Genomic DNA, 10,700 nt, shown 5'->3' on the forward strand with positions numbered 1-10,700 from the left:
GTTGCTCAGAACGACGAGACGAATCCGAATACGCAGTCCATTCATCCACCACACCTCCCTAACCTATCGAACTAGCAACTTTCCCCCTCCGGCCCGTCTGTCCGAAAACGCGAAACATCGGGAATACCTCCCGGATGTTCCCCCCCTTCCCCGGTACCACCTACTGTCGCATTAGGACACCCCTAGCACCGCTCATTGTCATGTCACGCATCATCATGCTTATGTTTGCATTGTATTTACTGTTTTCTTCCCCCTCTTCTCTCCGGTAGACTACGAGACCGACACTGCTGCTGCCCAGTTCGACTACGGAGTCGACGACCCCTCCTACTTGCCAGAGCAATCAGGCAAGCCCCCCCCTTGATCACCAGATATCGCCTACTCTACTCTCTACTACTTGCATTAGAGTAGTGTAGCATGTTACTACTTTCGATATCCTATTCTGATGCATAGCCTATCCTTGCTACTACTGTTGTTACCTTTACCTGCAATCCTCTCTGCTTAGTCTAGGATGCTAGATTTCCATCAGTGGCCCTACATTCTTGTCCGTCTGCTGTGCTATACTATCGGGCCGTGATCACCTGGGCGGTGAACACGGGCATATACTTATATACTATATACATGACACATGTGATGACTAAAGTCGGGTCGGCTTGTAGGAGTACCCGCAAGTGGATCTTTGTGGCGGAGCGACAGGGCAGGTTGAGACCGCCTAGGTGAGAGGTGGGCCTGGCCCTGGTCGGCGTTCGCGGATACTTAACACGCTTAACGAGATCTTGGTATTTGATCTGAGTCTGGCCATTTGGTCTATACGCACTAACCATCTACGTGGGAGTAGTTATGGGTATCCCGACGTCGTGGTATCAGCCGAAGCTCTTTTGACCTCAGCGACTGAGTGGCGCGCGCCGGATTGGACTGGAACGCCACTAGGCTAGGTCTGCTTCCGGCCGCGTACGCAACGTGCAGGTGTGCATAGGGCGATGGGCCCAGACCCCTGCGCGCATAGGTTTAGACCGGCGTGCTGGCCTCTCGGTTGAGCCTAGGTGGGGCTGCGACGTGTTGATCTTACGAGGCCGGGCATGGCCCAGAAAAGTGTGTCCGGCCAAATGGGATCGAGCGTGTTGGGTTATGTGGTGCACCCCTGCAGGGAAGTTTATCTATTCGAATAGCCGTGTCCCTCGGTAAAAGGACGACCCGGAGTTGTACCTTGAGCTTATGACAACTAGAACTGGATACTGAATAAAATACACCCTTCCAAGTGCCAGATACAACCCGGTGATCGCTCTCTAACAGGGCGACGAGGAGGGGATTGCCGGGTAGGTTTATGCTATGCGATGCTACTTGGAGGACTTCAATCTTCTCTCTTCTACATGCTGCAAGATGGAGATGTCCAGAAGCGTAGTCTTCGCCAGGGCTAGCTATCCCCCTCTTATTCCGGCATTCTGCAGTTTAGTCCACTGATATGCCTCTTTACACATATACCCATGCATATGTAGTGTAGCTCCTTGCTTGCGAGTACTTTGGATGAGTACTCACGGTTGCTTTTCTCCCTCCTTTCCCCTTTCTATACCGGATTGTCGCAACAAGATGCTGGAGTTCAGGAGCCAGACGCCACCGTCGACGACGACACCTACGACACTGGAGGTGCCTACTACTACGTGCAGGCCGCTGACGACGACCAAGAGTAGTTAGGAGGTCCCAGGCAGGAGGCCTTGCCTTTTCGATCGTTGCTACTTTTGTGCTAGCCTTCTTAAGGCAAACTTGTTTAACTTATGTCTGTACTCAGATATTGTTGCTTCCGCTGACTCGTCTATGATCGAGCACTTGTATTCGAGCCCTCGAGGCCCCTGGCTTGTATTATAATGCTTGTATGACTTATTTATGTTGTAGAGTTGTGTTGTGATATCTTCCCGTGAGTCCCTGATCGTGATCGTACACATTTGCGTGCATGATTAGTGTACGGTCAAATCGGGGGCGTCACAAGTTGGTATCAGAGCCGACTGCCTGTAGGAACCCCCCTTCCACCCTCCTTGGCCGAAGTCGAGTCTAGACATTGCAAAACTTTTACTAACATGGCTGTGCGGCTTACGGGCCCACGTCGCCATTGGGTGGTACTAGGATCTTTTACTCCCCGACCTTTACTCTGGGACTATGAGCTCTCTTCTATTCGGGTTAAACGAGTTTACTAACTCTAACACTAGGATCCCGTGACCGCGTTCACCCCTAAGATGGATAAGCCATAGTTGTTTCTTAGAATAGTATTTTGAACAATTCACACACTGTCATTTGACTCCTTTGAAACGTCTTTGCTTTCAGATGGAACCCACGAGGCAGGTTGTTCACCACACGATGGCCATTGGTGCCTCGGGATCACCTGCGGTGCTAGCTGAGATGATGACCTATCTGGGTTATCGCTGGCACCCTGAGTTCACCGTCTACGAGGAGTTCCAGGACTTTAACCAGGAGCAGTACCGTGCCATCGTCCACCTCTACTCTCGGGAGTACGACGCCACCACTGTGCTGCACACCGCACATGGTGTTGGTGTGACCATCGATATGGCTGTCCACGATGCAGCCTATGCTGCTCTGACACGTCTTCGTGGAGAGTATCGGGAGTTGGACACCTCCCCTTTCAGGCACATTGCTATCGCCTCTGATGTTGGTGCGGAGGGATACTATACTGCTGCCTACTCCACTGTCACCCGGGAGCCCTTCTACCATCAGCACCTGGTTCTGCATGCTGATGGGCTGGATCGAGCTAACCGAGCTCTTCGCCACGAGATGTACACCACCCGTCAGCACCTTTACCGTGCTCTGACGCTGCTGCACCCCTTTGTCCGGTCTGGACAGGTACCGCGCGCTGCGATCTACCCAGCCAGGACCGTGATGCCCCACGGTGTCGGTTGGCCAGAGGTGGGAGGCTACTCTCCCGCACTTGGTTCTCTTCTGCCACCTGAGCGTCGGACTCTACACCTGAGTATCCGCGGGCCCCAGTCTGCTGACGTGGAGGACTATCCGTTGCCTCACTACCAGCTGTCGGGCTACGATTACCTCCACAGTACCTCTTGGGACTGATGTAGGCTTGATTGTAGTATTAGTTTCAGTCGCCGCGAGCCTGTGTGCCGCCTATGATGTTTTAGTCTATGTACTGAACTCTGTGTACTGAACTCTATGCATGACCCCTTTTATAAGCTATGCCGACTACTATGTGGTAGCTATCGTGCTCCTTTCGTTATGCATGTTTCATCATAAATGATTCTTGTCATTGCAAATTTTCTCAATGCTGAACTACCACTGTTATATATTAGCAGGATGGTTAGACCAGGTGGTCGTGGTCGTGGTGGCGATGCCCCACCACCACCTGAGTACATGGCTGGTATGATCCAATAGTTTGAACTGAACCGCCAATTCATGGAAAATATGATGGCTCAGTTTCCTCGCCCCAATATGAACCAACAGCCAGCCCAAGTGACTCTTCAAGATTTCATACGCCTCAACCCAACCATCTACCGCAGCTCAACTCAGCCTCTGGATGCTGATGACTGGCTCCGTGACATCACCTATGAGTTGGAGTCTGCTGATGTAGCCCCTGCCAGCTATGTCAATTTTGCTTCCTTCTTCTTGAAGGGACCCGCAGCTCAATGGTGGGACAGCCACAGGCGTACTCTGCCAGCTGGAACAATCATCACCTGGCCAGACTTCCAAGCTGCTTTCCGTGCCCGCTTCATTCCTCAGGGAGTCATGGACCGGAAGAAGCGTGAGTTCCGCAACCTCACCCAAGGCAACAAAACTGTCGAAGCTTATCAGCGGGAGTTTCTGGACTTGTCCCGCTATGCTGAAGAAGACATTGCAACTGATGCACGCAGACAGGAGAAGTTCCGTGATGGCCTTCAAGCTGACATCAAGCTCGCACTTCTAGTGCATGACTTTGCTGATTTCGCCACCTTGGTGAACAAGGCCATCAATGTCGAAACTGGTCTGCAGGAATACCAGAGCTCTAACAGGCGCAACCGTGACCCGGGCTCATCTTCGGGCCCGCCCTCACAGAAGCGTAAGATATGGATCCCGAACAGCATGTATCGTCCAAATGCTTCTGCCCCAAAGCAGACCTATGCTGCCCCTCGTCTGCCTACACCACCGTCCAGGCAGTCAAGACTTCCAGCTCCACCATCCCAAGCTCCTGTTCCCACTCCGAATAATGGCTTGTGCTTCAGGTGTGGTCAACCAGGGCACCGTGCTAAAGAATGCAACCAGAACCAGAATCAACTGGCCCTTCCAGCAACTGGCCGTGGTAACAATCAGCCCCGCAACAACAATGCTAAGTCTTATGGTCGTGCTCATGCCAACCACGTTGATCTCAACGAAGCTCAAGACCAGCCTGCTACTGTGATGGGTACACTCCTCGTAAATTCAGTACCAGCATCCGTTTTATTTGATACAGGTGCATCGCATTCATTCATGTCAGAAGATTTTGCATACAAGCACGACGTTAAATGTGAGGAGATGAACACCTCTGTATTGGTCAAAACCCCCGTGGGACAGTGTCAAACCTCCTTGGTTGGCATCGATGTCCCCGTGGAAATCGAAGGGCTGGAATTCTATGCCTCTCCCATTATCCTGAAGACGTCTAACATCGATCTCATTTTGGGTATGGATTGGTTGAAAGCGCATACTGCCTCTATAGTTTGCGCCACTAAAACCGTCCATCTGCTACACCCTTCGGATGAAATAATTGCTTACCAAGCTCATCTGGTGCAAAATGCCGAGGCAAGGCTCTATGCATTGAATGCATTGAACGCTGCACCACTCGAGGGCATTGAAAACATCCCCGTCGTGCGTGAATTCCTCGACGTCTTCCCTGAAGAGCTTCCAGGGATTCCCCCTGCTAGAGCTGTCGAATTCATCATCGACTTGAAACCAGGCACCACTCCTATAGCCAAGCGACCCTACAAAATGCCGCCGCATGAACTCCTTGAGCTTAAGGAGGAAATCGACAAATCTCTTCGCAAAGGATTCATTCGCCCAAGTTGCTCTCCTTGGGGAGCACCTTCTCTCTTTGTTAAGAAGAAGGATGGGACAAACCGGTTAGTTCAAGACTACCGTCCTATAAACCAAGCTACCATTCAGAATAAATACCCTCTTCCTCGGATCAATGATCTGTATGATCAACTGGCGGGTTCGTCAGTGTTCTCTAAGCTCGACTTGAGGTTGGGCTACCACCAGATCCGTGTTCGCGAAGAGGATATCCCAAAGACCGCCTTCGTGACTCGCTATGGTTCATACGAGTACACCGTCATGTCTTTCGGTTTAACCAATGCTCCAGCCACCTTCTCTCGTCTGATGAACTACATATTCATGGATTACCTCGACAAGTTCGTCGTGGTTTATCCGGATGATATCCTAATATTTTCCAAGAACGAAGAAGAACATGCTGAACATCTTCGTCTTGTGCTGGAAAAGCTACGAGAACATCAACTATATGCCAAGTTCTCTAAATGTGAATTTGGCTACCCGAAGTAACCTATCTCGGGCATGTCATCTCTAAGGATGGTATTGCCGTCAACCCCGAGCGAGTTCAGGCTATTCTTGATTGGACTCCTCCCAAGAACGTTAAGCAAGTCAGAAGTTTTCTCGGTCTCGCCAGCTATTGCCGTCGATTTGTCGAGAACTTCTCCAAGATCGCCAGGCCTCTGACTAACCTGTTACATAAGGGCGTCAAGTTCCAATGGACAGACAAATGTCAGGAAAGTTTCCAAGGCACTCAAAGACAAGTTGACTTCTGCTCCAGTTCTAGCTCCACCTGATACTAAGAAGGACTTTGTCATTTACTGCGACGCTTCCCGTCAAGGATTAGGCTGTGTCCTAATGCAAGACCGCAAAGTGATTGCTTATGCCTCTCGACAATTGCGCCCTCACGAAGAGAACTACCCAGTTCACGACCTCGAACTTGCTGCTGTCATTCATGCGCTGAAGCAGTGGCGACATTACCTTCTCGGTAATCGTTGCGAGATCTTCACTGACCACCAAAGTCTGAAGTATCTGTTTACTCAGCCAGATCTGAACCTCCGTCAACAGAGATGGATGGAGCTCGTTGCAGACTTTGACTTGGGTATTTCCTATACTCCAGGCAAGGCTAATGTAATGGCTGATGCCTTGAGCCGCAAGTCTTACTGCAACCACCTCCAGGTTCATAAAGTTCAGCCCTCACTTGTTGAAGAATTCAGGAAGCTGAACCTCCATATTGTTCCTCCGGGTGCACTCGCTCCCCCTCCTAAGGAGTTCCGCAAGATGAACCTCCGTGTTGTTCCCCAGGGTTCCCTCAATACCCTGGTCGTCGAACCAGATCTCCTGGACTCCATCAAGAGAATACAGGGGTATGACTCTGAAGCCCACAAGATTAAGCGCTACCTCGCAGAAGGAAAGCCCTCATTCTTCACCATTTCTGAAGATGGCGCCCTATACTTCAAGGGCCGCCTAGTGGTGCCATGTGCAGAGAAAAACCTGGATATGACACAGGAAGTTATGAAAGAAGCTCATGATACGCCTCTGTGTATCCATCCTGGTAGTACAAAGATGTATCAAGATATCCGTCAGAGATTCTGGTGGACTAATATGAAGCAAGACATTGCTCGTTATGTTGCTGAGTGTGACGTTTGCCGTCGTATCAAAGCAGAACATCAAAGGCCTGCTGGAACTCTGCAACCTATCTCTATTCCTGAATGGAAATGGGACCATGTTGAGATGGACTTCGTCACTGGATTTCCCAAATCGCAGAAAGGTAATGATGCTATTCTTGTCGTCATTGACCGGCTTTCCAAAGTTGCACATTTCCTGGCAGTCAAAGAAACGATCACTGCTAGCCAGTTGGCAACGCTCTATATGTCCAGGATTGTTTCGCTCCACGGTATTCCATTGGTTATCAGTTCAGACCGTGGTAGCTTATTCACTTCAAGATTCTGGGCAAGTTTCCAAGAAGCAATGGGAACTCATCTGTCATTCAGTACTGCGTTTCATCCTCAATCGCAAGGACAAGTTGAACGCGTCAATCAAGTCTCGAAGACATGCTTCGAGCTTGCGTTATTTCCTTCGGCAAGAAATGGGAGGAATCTCTCCCGTATGCTGAGTTTTCCTATAATAATAGCTATCAAGCTAGTCTGAAGATGGCCCCCTTCGAGGTGTTATATGGACGAAAGTGCCGAACCCCTCTGAACTGGTCAGAAACTGGGGAACGTCCACTCTTCGGTCCGGATATTATCCAAGATGCCGAAGAACAAGTCCGCATTATTCGCGAGAATCTCAAGACTGCTCAGTCACGTCAGAAGAGTCAGTATGACCGTCATCATAAAGACATGGTCTATCAACCTGGCGAAAAGGCTTATCTTCGAGTCACACCTATGAAGGGTGCTCACCGCTTCGGGATCAAGGGCAAACTAGCTCCTCGCTATATTGGCCCATTCACTATTCTCGAAAGGCGTGGAAAAGTGGCATACCAACTGGAACTACCGCCGAACCTTTCTCAGGTTCACGATGTGTTTCATGTGTCACAGCTCCGCCGTGGCTTCAAGGATCCAATCCGAGCGGTGGATCACGAAGTGCTCGAATTGCAGCAAGACCTCTCCTATAAGGAGCATCCGGTCCGCATTCTCGACCAAGCTGAACGCCGCACACGTCAGAAGGCGATCAAGTTTCTCAAAGTCCAGTGGTCGCACCATTCTGAAGATGAGGCCACTTGGGAACGAGAGGATCGTCTGCGCGAAGAATACCCCGCACTGTTTCCTTCTACCTCCTAAATCTCGGGACGAGATTTCTTGTAGTGGAGGAGATTTGTAACACCCTGAGAATCATGCTACAGTAACCCCCTGTGATTAAGCTAATCATATTGCTAAACAGGGCTAGATCACATTTGAACCACACCCTTGTCAAACTCCTAGTTCAAACTTCAATTAAATTTAAAAGTGGAAAATAAAAGTTTTCAAAAATTCAAACAAAAATGTTCAGTGGGTTCTAAATAATACACTGGTAATTATGGTGGAGAAATCACATTTTTATAAAATGTCTAAATACTTTTAAATGAAATAAAACAAAAAAGGAAATAAACAAATAAGAGAAAACAGAAAACAAAACAGTCAAAAGAAAAAAAGAGCAGGCCTCCCCCCCACTGGACCCGCGGCCCAAAGCCCCCCCCGGCCCAGGCTGGGCCGCCACCCGCGCCCCGCGCCCCGGCCCAGCCCACCTCCCCCCGCGTCCCCTTCCTGTTCCCCCGACCGGGTCGGAACAGGGGAGCGTCGCCGCCGAACCCCCTCGCCGGCGGTGAACCCCGCGAGAGGATAAGGGCGCCAGCGGCCCCGCTCCCTCGGGCCTCTCTCCCACTCGCCCCCGCTCTCCCTCGGCCTCTGCGCCTTCTCCCCCGCCAGATCCCCCTCCCTCTCCCCTCCGTTCCCCTCTGCCCGAGAGCGCTCGCCGCCGTTCACCGTAGTTCCCGCGGCCACCGTGCCCAGATCGCCCCGACGACGTGCCCGAGCGACTCCCCGCCGTCGACTACGCCGACTGCGCCATCGGGAACGAGCCGAGCGTCACTGCATCGACCTCCCCGAGCTCGTCTTCCCCGCACGTCCGCCGTCGATCATCGCCGACTCCGGCTACCCCGCGCCCTCCCCGAGCTCGCTGCCTCCCCCTACAGCCGCACGGTGAGCTCCTCTACCTCCTCCCCCTCTCCGCTAGCTCGCCCGCGCTCCGTAGCTGCCCCCCCCCACGCGCGCCCGAACGCCGCGCCGCGAGGCTCGCCGCCGGCGGGTCTCCGGTGACCAAATGGTCACGGGCTCAAGCCCACAGCGCTCCCCACCGCACGTAGAAGCTCCCCAGCCCCTCCGCTTGCTCGACCGCCTGCCGTAGCCATGTCCCCGTCGAGCACCCGTGCGCGCCGCCGCCTCCGCCGCTCGCCGGCGCCGATTCCGGCCGAGTCCGGCGAAGCCCCGGCCACCCCTGGATGCGGCGCTGCGAGCTCTTTCGAATGGGCCTAGCCCCGTTCCTCCCCGAGCCCCGTAGCGCGATTCCGGCCAACTCCGGCGAGGGACCGCCGTGGTTTTGGTCGCCGGAGTTGCGCCGGCGCCGGCCGCCGACGTGGCTGGCCTGGCCCACCCCCAGTGACCCTGCCAGTGGCCCCCACGGGCCCCAGTTGACTGGGTTGACCCAGTCAACTGCTGACTGGGCAGGCCCAGTCACTGACATGCGGGCCCCACCGCAAAAATTAAAAAAAAGAAAAGAAAAAGAAAATGTTTTATAAATAAAAATAATTAGTTTAATTAATCTCTCACTGACAGGTGGGCCCAGTAGTTAATTAACTGAAAAACTAATTAGTTAATCCTCTGTTAACCCACTGTCTATGACAGGTGGGCCCCCCTTGTCAGTTTGACCAGTCAACCCGGACTGTTGACCGCTGATGTCACTCCTACGTCATGCTGACGTCATATCCCTTTTCTGTTAATTAATTAAATCCAGAAATTCAGATAAACTTTGAAAATTCATATCTTTTAAACCGTAACTCGGATGAAAATGTTTTCTATATGAAAGTTGCTCAGAACGACGAGACGAATCCGAATACGCAGTCCATTCATCCACCACACCTCCCTAACCTATCGAACTAGCAACTTTCCCCCTCCGGCCCGTCTGTCCGAAAACGCGAAACATCGGGAATACCTCCCGGATGTTCCCCCCCTTCCCCGGTACCACCTACTGTCGCGTTAGGACACCCCTAGCACCGCTCATTGTCATGTCACGCATCGTCATGCTTATGTTTGCATTGTATTTACTGTTTTCTTCCCCCTCTTCTCTCCGGTAGACTACGAGACCGACACTGCTGCTGCCCAGTTCGACTACGGAGTCGACGACCCCTCCTACTTGCTAGAGCAATCAGGCAAGCCCCCCCCTTGATCACCAGATATCGCCTACTCTACTCTCTACTACTTGCATTAGAGTAGTGTAGCATGTTACTACTTTCGATATCCTATTCTGATGCATAGCCTATCCTTGCTACTACTGTTGTTACCTTTACCTGCAATCCTACTGCTTAGTCTAGGATGCTAGATTTCCATCAGTGGCCCTACATTCTTGTCCGTCTGCTGTGCTATACTATCGGGCCGTGATCACCTGGGCGGTGAACACGGGCATATACTTATATACTATATACATGACACATGTGATGACTAAAGTCGGGTCGGCTCGTAGGAGTACCCGCAAGTGGATCTTTGTGGCGGAGCGACAGGGCAGGTTGAGACCGCCTAGGTGAGAGGTGGGCCTGGCCCTGGTCGGCGTTCGCGGATACTTAACACGCTTAACGAGATCTTGGTATTTGATCTGAGTCTGGCCATTTGGTCTATACGCACTAACCATCTACGTGGGAGTAGTTATGGGTATCCCGACGTCGTGGTATCAGCCGAAGCTCTTTTGACGTCAGCGACTGAGTGGCGCGCGCCGGATTGGACTGGAACGCCACTAGGCTAGGTCTGCTTCCGGCCGCGTACGCAACGTGCAGGTGTGCATAGGGCGATGGGCCCAGACCCCTGCGCGCATAGGTTTAGACCGGCGTGCTGGCCTCTCTGTTGAGCCTAGGTGGGGCTGCGACGTGTTGATCTTACGAGGCCGGGCATGACCCAGAAAAGTGTGTCCGGCCAAATGGGATCGAGCGTGTTGGGTTATGTGGTGCA

The sequence above is a fragment of the Triticum aestivum genome, chromosome 6D, assembly GCF_018294505.1.
Source record: "Triticum aestivum cultivar Chinese Spring chromosome 6D, IWGSC CS RefSeq v2.1, whole genome shotgun sequence".
NCBI classification, from domain to species: domain Eukaryota; kingdom Viridiplantae; phylum Streptophyta; class Magnoliopsida; order Poales; family Poaceae; genus Triticum; species Triticum aestivum.